This window comes from Schistocerca nitens, chromosome 3 (genome assembly GCF_023898315.1).
Source record: "Schistocerca nitens isolate TAMUIC-IGC-003100 chromosome 3, iqSchNite1.1, whole genome shotgun sequence".
Lineage (NCBI taxonomy): Eukaryota > Metazoa > Arthropoda > Insecta > Orthoptera > Acrididae > Schistocerca > Schistocerca nitens.
Window position 1 is genome coordinate 521,480,669 of NC_064616.1, and position 21,267 is coordinate 521,501,935.

General features: G+C 36.5%; 1 protein-coding gene across 2 annotated transcripts in view; it reads left to right on the plus strand.

The window, feature by feature from the left end:
- The window catches only part of LOC126249645 (DNA fragmentation factor subunit beta), a 143,864-nt gene that overhangs the window by 42,557 nt on the left and 80,040 nt on the right, over nucleotides 1-21,267 (plus strand). The window contains exon 2 of one of the 2 annotated variants that reach the window (XR_007545635.1): nucleotides 12,890-13,182. The exons of the other annotated variant lie outside the window; for it this stretch is intronic. The gene's annotated coding sequence lies outside the window, so the exon portion shown is untranslated. Of the gene's footprint in view, nucleotides 1-12,889; nucleotides 13,183-21,267 lie in introns of those variants that run through there. 2 annotated transcript variants of the gene reach the window in all.

The window sequence follows — 21,267 nt, forward strand, 5'->3', positions numbered from 1 at the left end:
TTACTTATAAATATTTCTGCTAGCAATCCGAACAAACAGATAGTCTGGCAATGGGCTCAAATCTTTCCGGATTGCTGGCAGAAATATTTATAAGTAACCTAGAAGACACTTAAGAAACAAACAGTGCTTCATTAAGAATGTTGTACTTATTCATGTAACTCACTAGTCTATCTTTCATGATTACTTCAGTTATTCTTAAGAATGCATGCAGTAATGAAACAGGTGTACAGTTTTCAATACAATCCACATTACCGTTTCTTAATAAAGGCTCAACTTATGTGTGCTTTAGGTATTCTGGGGAAAAACACCAGTACTAAAAGAGATATTTATTATGTTTGTTAATGAGGCTTGTATGCTGTCTATGAACACTTTTGGAACAGAGACTGGAACCTAATCTGTGCCTGGTGGCTTCTAATTTTTTAATATCTGTATTGCCTTCCTGGCTTCAATCTCTTTCTTGGGGGGACATCATCGTGCATGATGTGTAAGTTGTAATGATTGCTATAAGTGTTTTAAGAAGATAGTGTTGCAACTTCATTACCAGAGGAATAGTCACTTAAAAAATTTCCCACTTCCTGAGGATGTTCTGTTATTCTACCCCTGTTTTGATTTGTTTGTTATACTTGCCTGCCTTTTCCAGTTTCATGTGTTATGACAGAAAGTTTTGAGAATTCTGTGAACAAGAAGATAGGATGTTTGACTGAAAAATTAATAAGCATGTTGTCAAAATATAAGCGGCAGTCAAATGCAGATGGGACATATAGAAAAAAAGTAAACTATTCATGCATTGTTGGAGACTAGTGAGTTGTCATAATTTTTATATTAAGAATTGAAAATCTTCAAAGTCAAGGTTGCAAATAAATTTTTGTTTCAATGACTAGTTTCAGCTATATGTAAGCCATCTTCAGATCGAAGATATGTAATTGCACATGCGAATACAGCAACTTACAGAAATCACAGCTGTATAATACAAAACTCCACATAAATTTATAGCAAAGTTCAAAAGTAAGTAAGTAATTACAGGATAGAAACCATAAAAAACATTCATCATTATTGTCATTGCCATGGCAGCTCAACACATCATTAAAATCTGTTTTAAAATTGAAAACATCCACACAGAATGTATAGGTAAAACAACTTTACATTGCTAGTAACCAGACGAGTAAAATGAAGGTCATAAAAGTGAAAAAATGTACACAACAATAGGGTAGAGGCAGTGAAAATGAGAAAATATTTACATAAGTCGAAACTGTGCACTAAAATGAATATGTACAGGGTGTTTCAAAAATGACCGGTATATTTGAAACGGCTATAAAAACTAAACGAGCAGCGATAGAAATACACTGTTTGTTGCAATATGCTTGGGACAACAGTACATTTTCAGGCAGACAAACTTTCGAAATTACAGTAGTTACAATTTTCAACAACAGATGGCGCTGCGGTCTGGGAAACTCTATAGTACGATATTTTCCACATATCCACCATGCGTAGCAATAATATGGCGTAGTCTCTGAATGAAATTACCCGAAACCTTTGACAACGTGTCTGGCGGAATGGCTTCACATGCAGATGAGATGTACTGCTTCAGCTGTTCAATTGTTTCTGGATTCTGGCGGTACACCTGGTCTTTCAAGTGTCCCCACAGAAAGAAGTCACAGGGGTTCATGTCTGGCGAATAGGGAGGCCAATCCACGCCGCCTCCTGTATGTTTTGGATAGCCCAAAGCAATCACACGATCATCGAAATATTCATTCAAGAAATTAAAGACGTCGGCCGTGCGATGTGGCCGGGCACCATCTTGCATAAACCACGAGGTGTTCGCAGTGTCGTCTAAGGCAGTTTGTACCGCCACAAATTCACGAAGAATGTCCAGATAGCGTGATGCAGTAATCGTTTCGGATCTGAAAAATGGGCCAATGATTCCTTTGGAAGAAATGGCGGCCCAGACCAGTACTTTTTGAGGACGCAGGGACGATGGGACTGCAACATGGGGCTTTTCGGTTCCCCATATGCGCCAGTTCTGTTTATTGACGAAGCCGTCCAGGTAAAAATAAGCTTCGTCAGTAAACCAAATGCTGCCCACATGCATATCGCCGTCATCAATCCTGTGCACTATATCTTTAGCGAATGTCTCTCGTGCAGCAATGGTAGCGGCGCTGAGGGGTTGCCGCGTTTGAATTTTGTATGGATAGAGGTGTAAACTCTGGTGCATGAGACGATACGTGGACGTTGGAGTCATTTGGACCACAGCTGCAACACGGCGAACGGAAACCCGAGGCTGCTGTTGGATCACCTGCTGCACTAGCTGCGCGTTGCCCTCTGTGGTTGCCGTACGCGGTCGCCCTACCTTTACAGCACGTTCATCCGTCACGTTCCCAGTCCGTTGAAATTTTTCAAACAGATCCTTTGTTGTATCGCTTTTCGGTCCTTTGGTTACATTAAACCTCCGTTGAAAACTTCGTCTTGTTGCACAACACTGTGTTCTAGGCGGTGGAATTCCAACACCAGAAAAATCCTCTGTTCTAAGGAATAAACCATGTTGTCTACAGCACACATGCACGTTGTGAACAGCACACGCTTACAGCAGAAAGACGACGTACAGAATGGCACACCCACAGACTGCGTTGTCTTCTATATCTTTCACATCACTTGCAGCGCCATCTGTTGTTGAAAATTGTAACTACTGTAATTTCGAAAGTTTGTCCGCCTGAAAATGTACTGTTGTCCCAAGCATATTGCAACAAACGGTGTATTTCTATCGCTGCTCGTTTAGGTTTTATTGCCGTTTCAAATATACCAGTCATTTTTGAAACACCCTGTATGTAAAACATATCATCTTACCTAAAGGATTATGCCGTTAAAACTTGGTGACTGACACAATTTAACCAGTATTTGTGTTATCTCATAGTAGAGACCATCATGAGTACATTATCACAATGTGATATATGATAACAATACTGCAGTTATTGACCGTTACAATGAGCAAGAAATGCACATCATGTAACCAAGTGTGACCGGTTCTGCAAGAAGAGGAGACATGTCCACTAAGTTCGATAAGCAGCTTGAGGTGATCATCACTAGATGGTGTTAGCAGTTGGCTACGTAACTTACATAACGACTATAAAATTTAATAGAAATACAGGATATAAATGTATTTATAACAAAATTGTAACCATCTGCACAGTTCACCATACAACTGAACCAATTGGTCTTTAACTGATAACATCATGACATGATAATAACAGCCTCCCAAAATTATATAAACCAGGTGTTCCAATTTTATGTAATATTCTACACAACAGGTAATTTACAAGCATTAACCATTGTTAGCCATTGTCTCAGGATGTTTAAACATTAAATTACTTACCTTCATAACAAACCAGAATATAAGGACTATTTTTAACATACAAAATTATGGATCATAACTGAAGTTGAAATAACGGTAGCACAATTTTTGTCATAATGATGATAACAAGTAATAACAGATTACTCAGTTACTGAAAAGAAAAAAGATACAAAATATGGAATAATACAAATGAGATATTATTAAAGTAATCAAACTGCATATAGCTCAGTAGCTATATACCTACCAAGCACATACATAAAGGTTGCAGAACCTAGGTCAGTGAAATGTATCTTAATCTTACACTCGAGAAAACAATGGCAGTCGTTGCTTGAGGGCGAGATGTAATATTGCTCGGTGTCTAACCACAGAAATATATTTATTGTAACCAATATCGCAACACAGTCCACAACAAGGTTAACAGTCTCAATTTTTGTGTGTATAGACAGAAACGGCGAGTGAAATTTTGTGCCAAGACCAGGAAACAAAGCCAGGTCTCCTGCTTACTAGGCAGGTGTGCTAGCCACTAAGCCACCTTGGCACAGCGGTTCACACAACTGCTCGGATTACCCTCGCATGTCTCCCTCCTCGATCCAGATTCTCACTGCCGACACAGTCTACTTTAAATTCCCCCTTATCCACTAACAGAATTCTTGGCCTTGGTACAAATTTTCACTCACCACTTCAGTCCATACACACAAAAATCCTATATGTTTGAGACCAGTAAAGTCTCTGAAATTGTGTCATTTCCTTTGTATATGTAATTATCTGCTATGCAGAATTAACCTGTGAAAATGAGTCTTAGTAGTCATCCAATTCTAGGTGGTGATGTTGCCCGAGGCTAGGTTAAACAGATATAAGGCGAGAACTAATAAGACAAAGTATAATGGTATATTGCTGTAGTGTACATAATGTACGTGTGTCTGAAAAGAACATGTTGATTATTGGAGAGCTAGGTGTGACTGCACTGATACCTTGATTATTGGCAATTAATGAATAGTAAATCACAGTAAATCTATTATTAGTGTGCTTATTGCATTTCTGAGCTTTCACAGCCATATAAAACATATGAATACATACTATATGCTGACAGCAGCTAGCACTCATGAAGATCGATTCTAGTTGTCACTCAGGGCTTAGGTAATAAGGTTACCCGAAGATCTACATTACCTGTATGAGTGCTACCTGCTGTTAGTATAACTATGTATTCATATGTCTTACATGCCTATGAAAACTCAGCAATGTAAATAAGCATACCAATAATATATTTCGTACTATGGTTCTCCATTTAACATTTGCCAATAGCCAAGGTATCAATCTATGTTATATCTGTGTCACACTGCTACTGGATTCTTTTTAAACTCATATAAATTACATTCAATGCAGTTTTGCAGGAGTATGTTGTTATACATGGTCCTAGACAAACAAATTAATCATATTAGTTCCTATCTTATACTTGAAATAACGTAGACCTTGGGCCACACCACTGCTTAAAATTAGGTGACAACTATGACTCATCTTTATGGTTGCTTTGTATATACATATACACATATGTATACTGTAATATGTTGTCCTAGGTAGGAGTTTATTCGTATTGTTCTCCTGTTATGTACCTGTTACAGCATATACCTTGATTAACCTTATTACCTATTCATAGGCTTCCTTTACCAGGATACAGATTTAAAAAAAAAAATAATTCCATCTGAGTCCATAGATGTATCATGGCACTGCACTGAACAGATATTTGAATGTTATGCAGGGACAGTTGAATTTAATGAAACTAAACTTCTAATTTTTGTTGTTTATAGGTCCCCTAACTCTGACTTCAGAGCATTTCTGCTCAAGCTAGAGAGGGTTCTTGCTTCACTTTATAGGAAGTACCAGAAATTAGTTATATGTGGTGACTTCAATATTAATTTTGTATATTATTGTGCAAGAAAAAGGATCTTGGTAGATCTCCTAAATCCATATGATATGACGCAGATATTGTGTTTTTTCCAACTAGGGTGCAGGGGTACAGTAGCATAGCCATAGACAATATTTTTATTCATTCTTCTTTACTAGATGGGCATTCTGTTTGTAAAAGGGTGAATGGTCTATGTTGAACAAATTTTAACACTAAAAGGCCTTCGTACTCAAACAGGTGTCACATATAATTAATTACTATGTAGGAAAGCTAATCCAACGGTAACAGAGAGTTTTTCAAATCTTGTCAAGGAGAAAGAGCGGCAGGACGTTTATAGTGCCCATAACATAGATCACAAATATAATGACCGAGCGAGGTGGCGCAGTGGTTAGCACACAGGACTCGCATTCGGGAGGACGACGGTTCAATCCCGTCTCCAGCCATCCTGGTTTAGGTTTTCCGTGATTTCCCTAAATCGTTTCAGCCAAATGCCGGGATGGTTCCTTTGAAAGGGCATGGCCGATTTCCTTCCCAATCCTTCCCTAACCCGAGCTTGCGCTCCGTCTCTAATGACCTCGTTGTCGACGGGACGTTAAACACTACCCACCACCACCACCACCACCACCACCACCACAAATATAATGCTTTCCTTAACACATTTATCATGCTCTTTGAGAGATGCTTTCCACTGGAACGTTCTAAACGGGGTACTAGCAGTAAAAGGGAGCCTGGGTGGCTGACTAGTGGGAAAAGGCTATCATGTAGAACAAAGCAAGAATTATATCAAAATGTTAGAAGTAGTCACAATCAAGTCACAGTTGCCCATTACAAACAGTATTGTAAGGTGCTTAAAAATGTTACTAGGAAGGCAAAGAGTATGAGGTGCACAAAGAGAATAGCTAATTCACAGGATAAAATTAAAACCATATGGCCAGTTGTGAAGGAAGTGTGTGGTCAGCAGCACAAGGTCAACATATAAAGTCAGTTCGTAGTAAAAACTGATAAATCAGATATATGTACAGTATTTAACAATCATTTTCTGAGCATTACTGTTGAATTAAATAAAAATTGAGTTTCTATGGGGAATCATATAACTTTCTTGGCAAATGCCTTTCCGAGATTGATGTCTGAAATACTCCTCTGTGATACAGACAAGGGGGAGATTGAGTCACTAATTAAATCACTGAAGACTAAGACTCTCATGGATATGATGGAGTGCCTAGCAGAATATTAAAGTACTGTGCTGCACATGTTAGCCCTACTTAGTCATATTTGTAATTTTTCCTTTATGAAAAGTCAGTTTCCTGAACGATTAAAGTACTCAGTAGGAAAGCCGCTTTATAAAAAGGGAGAAAGGGACAATGTATACAATTTTAGACCTATTTCTATGCCATCAGTGTTTGCTAAAGTTTCTGAAAAGGCAGTGTATGTAAGTATAATTCATCATTTTATATCACATAATTTGCTATCAAATGTACAGTTCAGCTTTAGAAGCCATTTAACAACTGAAAATGCTATATTCTCTTTCCTCTGTGAGGTACTGGATGGGTTAAACAAAAGGTTTCGAATGCTAGGCTTTTTTTATTTTTTATTTTATTTTTTTTATTTAACTGAGGTGTTTGATTGTGTTGATCACAAAATATTGCTCCAGAAGTTGGACCATTACAGAATACAGGGATTAGCTCACAATTGGTACACCTCTTATTTTAACAACAGACAGCAAAAGGTTATTATTCACAGTGTTGAGATGGCTGTGATGTAGAGTCTGAGTGGGGTACGGTCAAATGGGGGGGGGGGGGTGCCCCAGGGATCAGTGTTGGAGCCACTCCTGTTCCTTATTTATATAAATGATATGCTCTCTAGTATCATAGGTAACTCTAAAATATTTCTGTTTGCTGAGGACACTAGCTTGGTAGTAAAGGATGTTGTGTGCAACATTGGCTCAGTTTCAAATAGCACAGTTCATGACATTGTTCATGGCTAAACTAACGCTAAATCACAGTAAGACTCAGTTTTTATAGTTTCTAATATACAATTCAACAAAACCTAACATTTTAATTTCACAGAATGGACATACAATTAGTGAAACTGAACAGTTCAAATTTCTAGCTCTTCAGATAGATAGTAAACTGTTGTGGAAAGCCCAAATTCAGGATCTTGTTCAAAGCCTTAAATGCTGCCATTTTTACTATTCGAATGGTATCTGAAGTAAGTGATTGTTCATCACAAAAATTAGTCTACTTTGCTTATTTTCATTCGCTTATGTCATATGGTACTATATTTTGGGGTAACTCTTCCCATTCTGAAAGAATATTTTTGGCTCATAAACGGGTGGTTTGGGCAATAAGTGATGCAAGTTCGTGAATCTCTTGTCGACCCCTGTTCGTAGACATAGTCTGGATATGTTGACATTGGCCTCTCTATATACATTCTTTACTGTCAACAATATCAGCTTATTTCCAAAAATAAACAGCTTTCACTCACTTAATACTCGGCAGAAATCCAACCGGCTTTTGGATCAGACTTTCTTAACTCTTGTGCAGGAAGGTGTGCAGTATACTGCTGCATCCATTTTCAGTAAGCTACCACAAGGATTCGAAAACCTTAGCAGTAATTCACATACTTCCAAATCAAAACTGAAGAATTTCCTCATGGGTCACTCCTTCTATCCTGTTGAGGAGTTCCTTGAAAAATTAAGCTGATTCTTATGTTATATTATTGACTGTGTTTACCGAAACTTATGGCTTGACTTTTTTTGGGTTCATAAACATTTTATTTTTATATGTTATTACTTTTATGTTGTAATTTCATGTTCTGACACATTCCATGACCTTGGAGATTTGCTCCTCAATTTGGTTCGATCTTTACTAGTGCTAGCTGCTGTTAGTGCACTTGGGAGGCATCTACCTACTGAGCTACATGCAGCTTTATTACTTTTATAATATGTCATTTGTATTATGACACATTTTGCATCCTTTTCCTTTACAGTAATTCAGTAATCTGTTATTACTTATTATCGTCATTATGACGAAAATTGTGGTACCATTATTTCGACTTCATCTATGGTCCATAATTTTGTATGCCAACAATCGTCCTTATACTCTGCTATGTTATGAAGACATGTAATTTAATGTTTAAACATCCCGAGACTGTGACTAATGATGGTTAATACTTTTAAATTACCTGTTTGGTAGAATATTACATAAAACTGGAGCACTTGGTTTGTATAATTTTAATGGGCTGTTATCGTCATGTCATGTTGTTATCAGTTAAAGCCCTATTTGTTCAATTATAAAGTGAACTGTACTGATATTTACAGTTTTGTTATAAATACATTAATATCCTCAAGGCATCAAGACTTTGTAACTAGGAGTCTAAAAAGCTGACCTTGCCTAGGGCATCGGACGGGTCACAGGTGGCCGATAGTGAATGTTCTATCAGATAAGGTGGACATCTGTGAATACAGAATAAGCAGTCTCGAACCAAGGCAAAACAAAACCAAATCCATATTGCGTCTGTCTTGTAGCAAGCAGCAAACTGGTCAGCGTCTGTTCACAAGTGGTGCACCTGAAATTTATATTCTGGAACTACAACCCTTCTAGTCTCAAAAATCTGAGTTCACTCAGTGAATCTACTCAACCCCTCCTCACTCCAGGTACAATCATCATGGAGCATTCGGTAATCACAGTATTACCCCAGGTGGTCAATCCACCACCAGTATTACTGGCACAACTGGTCTTCCGGATTCTCGGGCGGCCAGGTTAAAACGCAGTATGATCCAGCAGAGGAAGTCGTAGTCCTCTGGTCAACTTAAAAACAAATACTTTCTTGCGACGCTTAACATATAAGCACTTTCATAACTAAGTACACTTCACAAATTGAAGATATATTAAAATAACAGAATATTCAAATTTTGGCACTTCAAGAAACATGAATGATGGACTACACCACCATCGATTTCAGCAATTATCATCTTTTTAAAAATAAAACTGATAAATGAATACTTAATTATACACCACATCTGGGAGTTATTTCTGCAGCCTCCAAAACTATTTTAAATTCAATAATGGAGGTAAAACCCATTAATAATAGACTAATGACAGTTTCTCTTAAATGTGCAAAATAAAGCATACACTTTAATTAGTGCCCATACACCAGCCAGTGAGGATAACTGAAAAAAAACCTGAAAAAGTTGATAATGTTTGGGAAACATGAGAAAGCATCCTCTCAAAAATTCCCTCAAACCAAGGTAAAACTTTAATGGGTGATTTTAATGCTCAATTAGATAAAGAGAAAAAATATAAGAAAACAGTGGGTGGATTTCCTGTGCATAAAAGGACAAACCAAAGTAGCCAAAGACTTGTTGAAGCATGCAAATATTTTACCTTAAAATTATGTCAAGACATTTTAAGAAGAACCCTTTGAAACAAAACAACTGGACAGGCACCCAGTACATTTATTGGGGAATTTTAAATCGATCATGTAGCAGTTTTGTACCTTAACTACAAAGAAAATTTAAATGTCTGAGTTAGGAAAGGAGCTAATATTTATTCTGACAATTATGTAACGCAAATACAAGTAAAACTTCAACATCAAAAACTCTTCAAAACAAAAAATGTTATCCCAAAATTTGACACTGCTGAAATAACCCCAACTCTTACAAGCAAACTTGACAAAAACAATCAAACAGTTGGCAAAGCCTAAAATAAAAGTTCATCAAAACAGCGGAGAATTTAATTCCGCTTCAAAAGAAACAAAAACACCTTTTGTGGAACACGGATTGTGAAACAGCAGTTAAGTCTCGGCATAAGACATTCAAGAATTGGAATAGTAACAAAACTGAAAACACGTACAACATCTTTCTAATTGTAAGAAAAGAAACATCTAAATTAATCTGACAGACTAAAGGAAACTATGAAAATGCCCAACTTTTAGAAATCGAAAAAGACTTCCAAAAGAACAACACAGTAAACTTTTTATAAAAACATTCAAAACAAAACTAACCAGTTTTCAACATCAAAGTCTTTGCTTCAAAAATTAAAATGGCAGTTTGGCTCTTAACAACCAGGAAAATTGTAAGGTTCTTGCTAATTATGTTGAAAAACTATTAAATTGCCCAGAACCAGCAAATAAATTTCAACCGCAGCAAACTAACAACACAATCAAAATAGCTAAACAAATTAAGATACTTAAAAACAATAAAGCATCTGGAGGAGATGGCATAATTGCAGAACTACTAAAATCGGTTGACCGTAACACTGTAAAAGAGATCACTCAAGTAATAGGACATATGTAGCAAACTGAGAAAATACCCAAGGACTGAAAAACTGCCCTAATTCATGTTCTGCATAGAAAAGGGGGTAGAACCGATGTTAATAATTACGGAGGAATTTCTTGTCTCTCGCTCACACACAAAATTCTCTCACAATGTTTACCTGATTGAGCCCAAGAACAGTTAAAACCTAAAATTGGTGAATACCAAGCAGGATTTAGACCAAACAGATCCTGTCTGGAACAAATTCTTAATTTAAAACTAATCCTTAGACTACAAAGGATTTCTAGTAACAATATTGTACGTATATTTGTGGATTTTAAAAAGTCTATGACACAGTGTACCATGAATCTCTCTTCCATATTTTAAAGGAACAAGGGCTACATAACAAAACTCTAACAGTGATTAAGGAAACATTAACTGATACTATGTCTGAAGTTAAATTTGTGGCAGAAATTTTGGTGTAAAGATGTGTTAGACAGGGAGATGGACTGTTCCCATTACTGTTTATCTGTGTTTTGGGAAAGATAATTACAGAAAGGTGATAGCAAAAGTCGAGTCAAAATATAGATTAATCAATCAATCAAGTTAGGTAGAAGTAATATTATAGAGTAGACTGCCTAGCCTTCACAGATAATTTGGCAGTTTTAATTAGGGATTTTACCACAGCTCAAAAACAAATTGAAATTGTTAAAGAAGTTGTGGGAAAAAGTAGGACTACAAATATCATTAAAAAAAAAACAGAGTATATGACAGGCAACAAACAAACACCAAAGTTTTTGAACATAAATTATGGGAAAATGAAAAGGGTTTCTCAGTTTAAATACATGGGGAAAATAATACAAGAAGATGGTCTGGAAAAACCTGCAAATTAAGTTTGCTGTCAAAAATGGCAACTGCATTCAGTTCAGATTAACACAAAATATTTATTATAAAAAAATCACTTTATAAATTCCGTAAACTTAGGCATTATGGCACTGTAATCAAACTTAAATGTCTTTGCTGGAGCAGAAACTTTAATTTTAAATAGAAAGAGGGATATTGAAGAAATTCAAAAGAAAGAAAGATTATTAGGAAAATATTAGGCCCCAAAATTACTGATGGAGAAACTTGTAGGCTGAGAAGTAATAAGGAAATAGAAGAATGCAGAGACACACATGGTGACATGAGAAAACATTGATTGGGCACATTAAAAGAATTGCACCCACTACGTTGACAAAACAAACAGTAGAATTCTACAAAAACATAACTAAGGCCAAAACTCTGCCAGTTAAATAGATCACTTTGATTAAGGAAGATCTTAATGTGGCCGGTATAATTCAAGCAGACGTTACAGATAGAAAAGACAAAAGATATTTGATTGGAAATTTGGTCAAAGGGAAATTACAAAACAGACTGGAACACTGTGGTCTGATGAAAGAAAGAGATCTCATTCTGAAAGGATGAAACAAATTTGGACACAAAGGAAGGCCAATCATCAAAAGCAACATTGATTGATTGTACCTTACATGGTCATATTGGTTCCATATGTGAACAATAAATAAACATTTATAACTTGTATTTCTATGAAATTTTATGAGAACTTTAAGTTTTTATGTAAGTTACGTAGCACCTAGCTATCATCGCCTCAAGTTGCTTATCGAACTTAGGGGCCATCAGTCCCCTCTTCACTGCAGAACTGGGTACACATTTACATGATGTGTATTTCAAATGTTGTCTCGTGATCTTTGTAACAGTCATCAACTGCAATATTATCCTTGTATGCCACATTCTAATGACATATTCATGATGATCTTTGTTATGAGATAATACAAATACTAATTAAATTGTGTCAGTTACAAAGTTGAAATGTCATAACGCCTTAGGTAAGATGTTACGTTTTAAATATGTACTCATTCTAGTGTATAGTTTTTGACTTATATAAATATCTTCTCATTTTTACTGCCTCTTCTGTATCTTAAATTTACAACTTTTTCAGTTTCATGACCTGCATTCAACTAGATGGGTTACGAACAATGTAAAGTTGTTTTACCTATACATTTTTTTTGTGGAAATTATCAGTATTAAAAAAAGATTTTAATGATGATTTGAGCCATCATGATAATCACACTAATCTAGAATGCTGTTACAGTATGTATTCTGTAATTAATTTTTTACATACTAGTGAACTTTGCTGCAAATTTATGCGGAGGTTTGTATTTTGGATATGTAATGCTGTTGTAAGTTGCTGTATTATCATATGCAATTTTATATCGTAGATCTGAAGATGGCTCATGTGTAGCTGAAACTAGTAAGCAAAATAAAAATTTATTTGCAGTCTTGACCTTACAGATTTTCAATCTTTAATATAACAAATATCTTTCTTCAGGGCTCCAAAAATATGGAAATTGCACAGGACTGCATGAAGGGTGTGCAACAGCTTTCCAGCAAAACTTCTGCAACATGCTTGAAACAACTTTGGCAATACATGAAGAAAGACATACATGGCCATCTATTTTCTGTGGATGAAGAGGTGCACACCTGGGTACAATCGTGGTTCTGTAGGCAACCACAAATATTTTTCCATAAAGGCAGTGACCGTTTTGTCTCCCAGTGGAATAAATGTATTAACAGTTATTGTGATTACTTTTGAAATAATAAAAAGTTTACTTTGTTTCCGTATGTCTTGTTTTCATCTGATTGACCCTTACAGTTACATTCAGTTAAATCCTGTGGGTTGTATTCATGACAACTCACTATGATGTAGAATGAGCCAGTAAATTTATAAATAAGATAGATAATCTCTGTGAAAACATCGCTGCTTGGTGGGCCATTTACATAACTGGATATTATTCACATTTTTTACCTGTACCAAAATTGATAAGTAGAATCCAGCTACATACTGTACATACTATTTGTTTAGAAATTCATTTATTGAGTAGGAGGAGTTGTGCTGAAATGATTTAAAACTTTCATTGCTTGCCAGCAACTTTCATTCACAATTTCTGTGCAAGAGTAAGGTTAATTTGAGAGTATTAGAAGCTAGTTTTGTCCATGGTGTTATATTTACAAATTCTACAATTACTTTCAAATTATGACTGATCCTTCAGCAAAAACTTTATAAGAGAGTAAGTGTAATGTCCCCCCATGAACCATGGACCTTGCCATTGGTGGGGAAGCTTGCGTGCCTCAGCGATAGAGATAGCCGTACCTTAGGTGCAACCACAACGGAGGGGTATCTGCTGAGAGGCCAGACAAACGTCTGGTTCCTCCTGAAGAGGGGCAACAGCCTTTTCAGTAGTTGCAGGGGCAACAGTCTGGATGATTGACTGATCTGGCCTTGCAACACTAACCAAAACGGCCTTGCTGTGCTGGTACTGTGAACGGCTGAAAGCAAGGGGAAACTACAGCCGTAATTTGTCCTGAGGGCATGCAGCTTTACTGTATGGTTAAATGATGATGGCGTCCTCTTGGGTAAAATATTCCAGAGGTAAAATAGTCCCCCATTCAGATCTCCGGGCAGGGACTACTCAGGAGGGCGTTGTTATCAGGAGAAAGAAAACTGGCGTTCTACGGATCAGAGCGTGGAATGTCAGATCCCTTAATTGGGCCGGTAGGTTAGAAAATTTAAAAAGGGAAATGGATAGGTTAAAGTTAGATATAGTGGGAATTAGTGAAGTTCGGTGGCAGCAGGAACAAAACTTCTGGTCAGGTGAATACAGGGCTATAAATGCAAAATCAAATAGGGGTAATGCATGAGTAGGTTTAATAATTAACAGGAAAATAGGAATGCGGGTAAGCTACTACAAACAGCATAGTGAACGCATTATTGTGGCCAAGATAGACACGAAGCCCACGCCTACCACAGTAGTAAAAGTTTATATGCCACCTAGCTCCACAGATGACGAAGAGATTGATGAAATGTATGATGAGATTAAAGAAATTATTCAGATAGTGAAAGGAGACGAAAATTTAATAGTCACGGGTGACTGGAACTCGATAGTAGGAAAAAGAAGAGAACGACTCATAGTAGGTGAATATGGAATGGGAGCAAAGAATGAAAGAGGAAGCTGCCTGGTAGAATTTTGCACAGAGCATAACTTAATCATAGCTAACACTTGGTTCAAGAATCGTGAAAGAAGGTTGTATACATGGAAGAATTCTGGAGATACTAGAAGGTATCAGATAGATTATATTAATGGTAAGACAGAGATTTAGGAACCAGGTTTTAAATTGTGAGACATTTCCAGGGGCAGATGTGGACTCTGACCACAATCTATTGGTTAAGAACTGTAGATTAAAAGTGAAGAAACTACAAAAAGATGGGACTTGGAGGAGATGGGACCTGGATAAACTGAAAGAACCAGAGGTTGTAGAGAGCTTCAGGGAGAGCATTAGGGAACGATTGACAAGAATGGGGGAAAGAAATACAGTAGAAGAAGAATGGGTAGCTTTGAGAGATGAAATAGCGAAGGTAGCAGAGGATCAAGTAGGTAAAAAGACGAGGGCTAATAGAAATCCTTGGGTAACAGAAGAGATATTGAATTTAATTGATGAAAGGAGAAAATATAAAAATGCAATAAATGAAGCAGGCAAAAAGGAATACAAACATCTCAAAAATGAGATCGACAGGAAGTGCAAAATGGCTAAATAGGGATGGCTGGAAGACAGATGTAAGGATGTAAAGACGCATATCACTAGGGGTAAGATAGATACTGCCTACAGGAAAATTAAAGAGGCCTTTGGAGAAAGGACAACCACTTGCTTGAATATCAAGATCTCAGATGGAAACCCAGTTCTAAGCAAAGAAGGGAAAGCAGAAAGGTGGAAAGAGTATATAGAGGGTCTATACAAGGCAATGTTCTTGAGGACAATATAATAGAAATGGAAGAGAATGTAGATGAAGGTGAAATGGGAGATATGATACTGCGTGAAGAGTTTGACAGAGCACTGAAAGACTTAAGTCGAAATGAGGCCCCAGGAGTAGACAACATTCCATTAGAACTACTGACAGCATTGGGAGAGCCAGGCCTAACAAAACTCTACCATCTGGTGAGCAAGATGTATGAGACAGGTGAAATACCCTCAGACTTCAGGAAGAATATAATAATTCCAATCCGAAAGAAAGCAGTTGTTGACAGATGTGAAAATTACCGAACTATCAGTTTAATAAGCCACGGCTGCAAAATACTAACACGAATTCTTTACAGACAAATGGAAAAATTGGTAGAAGCTGACCTCAGGGGAAGATCAGTTTGGTTTCCGTAGAAATGTTGTAACACGTGAGGCAATACTGACCCTACAACTTATCATAGAAAATAGATTAAGGAAAGGCAAACCTACATTTATAGCATTTGTAGACTTAGAGAAAGCTTTTGACAATGTTGACTGGAATACTCTCTTTCAAATTCTGAAGGTGGCAGGGGTAAAATACAGGGAGCGAAAGGCTATTTACAATTTGTACAGAAAGCAGATGGCAGTTATAAGAGTCGAGGGGCACGAAAGGGAAGCAGTGGTTGGGAAGGGAGTGAGACAGGGTTGTAGCCTATCCCCGATGTTATTCAATCTGTATATTGAGCAAGCAGTAAACGAAACAGAAGAAAAATTCGGTGTAGGTATTAAAATCCATGGAGAAGAAATAAAAACTTTGGAAAGGAGGATATAAGATGAACATCAACAAAAGCAAAATGAGGGTATTGGAATGTAGTCGAATTAAGTCGGGTGATGTTGAGGGTATTAGATTAGGAAATGAGACACTTAACGTAGTAAATGAGTTTTGCTGTTTGGAGAGCAAAATAACTGATGATGGTCGAAGTAGAGAGGATATAAAATGTAAAGTGGCAATGGCAAGGAAAGTGTTTCTGAAGAAGAGAAATTTGTTAACATCGAGTATAGATTTAAGTGTCAGGAAGTTGTTTCTGAGAGTGTGTGTCTGGAGTGTAACCATGTATGGAAGTGAAACATGGACAATAAATAGTTTAGACAAGAAGAGAATATAAGCTTTCAAAATGTGGTGCTACAGAAGAAAGCTGAAGATTAGATGGGTAGATCACATAACTAATGAGGAGGTATTGAGTAGAATTGGTGAGAAGAGAAATTTGTGGCACAACTTGACGAGAAGAAGGGATCAGTTGGTAGGGCATATTCTGAGGCATGAAGGAATCACCAATTTAGTATTGGAGGGCAGCGTGGAGGGTAAAAATCATAGAGGGAGACCAAGAGATGAATACACTAAACAGATACAAAAGGATGTAGGTTGCTGTAGGTACTGGGAGATGATGAAGCTTGAACAGGATAGAGTAGCATGGAGAGCACCAAACCAGTCTCTGGACTGAAGACCACAACAACAGGTGTACTGTGAGACTGTTGTTGATATGCATAATACTTTTAAACTGTTGCTTATGTGAAGATTGAGGATGGGTGCCAGATATTTTTACAACATGTTTATGAGCAGTGAATAGTCTGTGCTTTGTGAAACTGCCCACAAAATTATTCCATGTGATATCAATTAATTGCTGTGTACAAAACAAACTAATTCCATTATGCTTTCATGTCCAAAAGCAGCAGTTACACCTCAAGCAAATGTTGCAAACACAAGTTTTTGAGAAAATTGTTATATTTGAGTTTCAATTCAAGTTATTATGTACATTTACATGCAGGAATTTTGAAAAAAAAATTTTGCATAATTCATTTCCCCCATACTGTATTGTTATTGATGAAGATATATCATGTGTTGTACATAACTGAATGAACAGTACTTTTTCTAAGTTAAGCTTATTTTCTAACCACTAATCAGTAAAACTTTTTCTGGCACAATCAATAGTAACACATTCTGAAAGCCAAGAAAACTCTAAAAAAATAAATAAATTAATTTAAAAAAATTAGCCATGCAAGAAACTAGATTGCCAAATGAAATACATTGCAGATGGCTCAAAAGTAAAACAGGCAGAAGAATTCTTAAAAATATGTCCCATCTGGGAGCTGCATTTTTAGTTTCACCAGATGTTTTTAGTGCCATAATCAAAGTAAAGTGTGTCAGCACTAAATTTATGGCAGATTCATTGGAATGTGCAAATAAAATGTCTGCAATACTTAATACCAATGAACCAAAAAAATAGATTCTTTATTCACCATTGACCACCTGAGATGGAATAGGTAATTTACATGGATATCATATAACAGTTTCCTTGAATAGTACCTTAAAGCTAAATGAGCATTGCAAATAGTGCCCATAGATGATAACATACACCATAACATAAGATAAATACATTCAGTGACATCACATAATGAAATCCTTAAAAATTAATGTCTATTGATTTTATATTCATAAATTCTGTTATATTGTAAAAAGGATTTATTAGTAACCAGTTTAGTAGCTTGCTCCTGAAGCTACTTATGTGAGCCGACCGAGAAGAAAATGAAAGTTTATTAAATATTTTTAGACTATTGATTAGATGGGAATTCCCTGCTCTTGCCAGCCTGTGCCTAGGTATGTCTAATTTTGTTTTGCCTCTGGTATTATGGTGGTGTATGTTTTCCCTCATTTTAAAATCTGCTGTATTGTTTTTTGCATACAATGCTGAGGCGTATGTATAAAGATTAATAACTGTTAATATTTTCAGCTGAATGAACAGTGGCCGGCAGTGCTCTGATCTACCAGAGTTGCTCATTGCCCTTATCACTTTCTTCTGAATTTTTAGAACTTCAGTGATGTGAAGAGAGGATCCCCGTATCAGCAGTCCATACTCTTTATGTGACTAAAAGAGTCCAAAATAAATAACTCTTAAATATTCTTTTGTCACCAGGCTCCTCAGTTTCCACATTAAATATGTAACTTGAGACCATTTTGTGCAGGTATTGTTGATGTGTGTTTCCCACGTTAACTTAGAGTCGACATGAATTCCCAGAATTTTAACTGCTTTCACCTCCACTTCTTTTGATAATCCTAGTACAATCTGTTGGTTTTTATCAGGATTGCAAAGCAGTGTATTTGATGAGAACCAATTTAGTGCTGCTTCCAGGCCATCTTGCATCATATCTTGCAGAACTGATATGTTCTCATGCTGAACAAGCAAAGTTGTGTCATCAGCATCACAAATAACAGTATTGGGGATACAATGGAGTAAATCATTGACTGCAATTATAAAAAAAGAAGGGCCCAAGGACAGAACCTTGTGGGACTCCTGTCTTAACTTCTAGCAATTGTGAGTCTTTGTTTCATAGAATTTGAGTTTAGCAAGTAAGATGATATGAGAAATGCAGTCAAATGCCTTACTTAAATCACATAAAAGAAGTGAGGCTTTATTTTTATTCTCGAAGGCTGTTATTACTTCATTCACAATTGAAAGAACAGCAGTGGTGGTATTTCTTCCCTTGCAAAAGCCAAATTGGCTATTAGAGAGTATGTTATGCGACTCAAAGTAGTAGTTTAATTGGTTATAAATAAGAGATTCAAATATTTTCAAGAAAATGGGAACTATTGAAACTGGTCAGTAATTTTTGAGATCATGTTTGTCCCCTTTTTTATACACTGGGATAACTTTCGATATTTTTAGAGTTGTAGGGTAGACTCCAAACTCTAGACACCTATTAAACAGAAAGGCCAGTGGTTCACTAATTATATGCACTGTTTTTTTATATTATGTAATTGGACAACCAAGAGTAGTCCATGCTCTTGGGGTTTGAGAACTTTGCCACTACCTTTGTAATCTCAGTGGGTGCAATTGTCCTCCATTTAAAGGTATTGTTTGCAGGTTGTTGTTGCTTAAGTAGATCACTTGCATTAGTGTTTGTTGTTTCAATTTTGTCCTTAATATCACTTACAGAGTCCATGAAAAAATGATTAACTTTATCTGGGTCAAGAGCTATGCTATGTTCATCATTCCTGCAATGCTCTTGTGTAACAACATTCCATGCAGTTTTGGACTTATTAGGAGCCCCTTCAATGTATCTTTCGTATGCTGTTCTTTTTGCCATTGTAAGCTTAGTTCTGTAGGTTCTCTTACATTCAAGATATGCTTTGTACAATTCATCTTTCTGCTCCGTTCCATATTTAAGAGCATTTTTTATACATGTGGTACAGCGATAATATATTTTCCCTCATATTGGTAAGTTCATCTGTGTACCACTTTGTTTTTCTTTATAGGTTGGCTTTTATGATTGATTTTTATAAGAGGAGAACAAGAATACCACAAATCTAAATAAATTTTTATGAAGTTCTCAAAAGCAGTTCCAGTTTTATTTATTCCCACTTGACAGTTATCTATACAGTCCCACTTAATTTCTCTGAGTTTCTGAATGAACTTGTTTACTACTTCTTCCTTCTGCCCTATAACCCACATTACTTCTTCCTTAGCATTGGCACCAGTGTTGGAGGGGAGTCCTTCAGTTTTTGTTTTGGTTGAGTGTGAGGAGTATTGGATCATGGTCTGCAAATCCCCCACCTACAATACTGACAGTGTACAAATCCCTATCAAAGTTAACAATGATGTTGTCTATACATGCTCCATCGCGTGTGGCATTTCTATTGCTACAATATAGATTGAACATTCTGAGGTTGAAAAAATACTTTGTGTCTTGCTCACAATCATTTCCCATTTCTATATTGAAGTCCCCACAGATGGAAATTTTTGATTTAGGTTTTAACAACTTTTGCATTATTAATTCAAATTTCTCAAAGAAAACACACACATCACCACTTGGTAATCTGTAGAGACTTACAATAATTAGGTTATGATCCACAAGATTTACACAGGTGAATTCCCCATCCATTTCAGAACAGTATGGGCTAATATCAATTTTTCTGAATATTGTCCCCTCTTTAACAAAAATGCCTGCACCCCATTTTTTTCACTTCCCGACACATTATATCTGCAGCAACATATCCTTGAGGAATAAAGCAATCCACCTCATTACTCCTCAGCCAGTGCTCTGATGCACAAACAACATCTAATTTCTTATCAGTGCAGAAATGCTCCAGTTCCAACAATTTATTCCTAATGCTACATAAATTCGCTTGCATCACAGTTAATGTTTTGTTAATATGAGAAAGTTTTTTAGTCATATTCTGTGTCATGTCCTGTTCTGTGTCCTGGCGAGGCTCCAAAAATCCTTGAGAAGCTTCTACATTTCGATTACTTTTACGATTTTTATTTAGAGAAGATATTTTTCATTTGTCACCCCCTACAGACATTATCAGTTTCCCTTATTTTTAATTATTTTACAAATATCAATTAGCATTTTACTAAAAGTCATTGAACCAAGTCTCTTTAAATGAACTCCATCCCTACCCAGACATTTGTCACTCAGGAATTTGTTTGGGTCAATGAAAATTGCACCAAGTTCATTGCACTGTTCCCTAATGCCACTGTTTAAATTGTTTATGTGAGTATTACTCCCTGATCTTCTATCTTCTTTGTAAAATTCCACTGATTACCAGTCTTGAGCCTGCATAAACAGTTTTAGCACAGCGAATTATGTTTCGTGTTTCATTTATTATTTCTTCCTGGCTGTTGCTTCATAATGAATTTGTCCCTGCATGTATTATAACAGCTTTGAAATTTGTCTTAGGACCACTATTATTTCTGGAGTTAGAATCATGGTTTTTGATATTTTTAAAATGTTTTGCGAGTTGTTGAGGTTGAATGCCAGGGCGAACATTGATATCACAGTTCGGAATTACCAAATTTTTCAGTATGGAGTTGCCAATAACGAGAAATTCATTTTCGTCAACCTGTTTTGATGAGATACCGGTATTTTCGAGTTTGT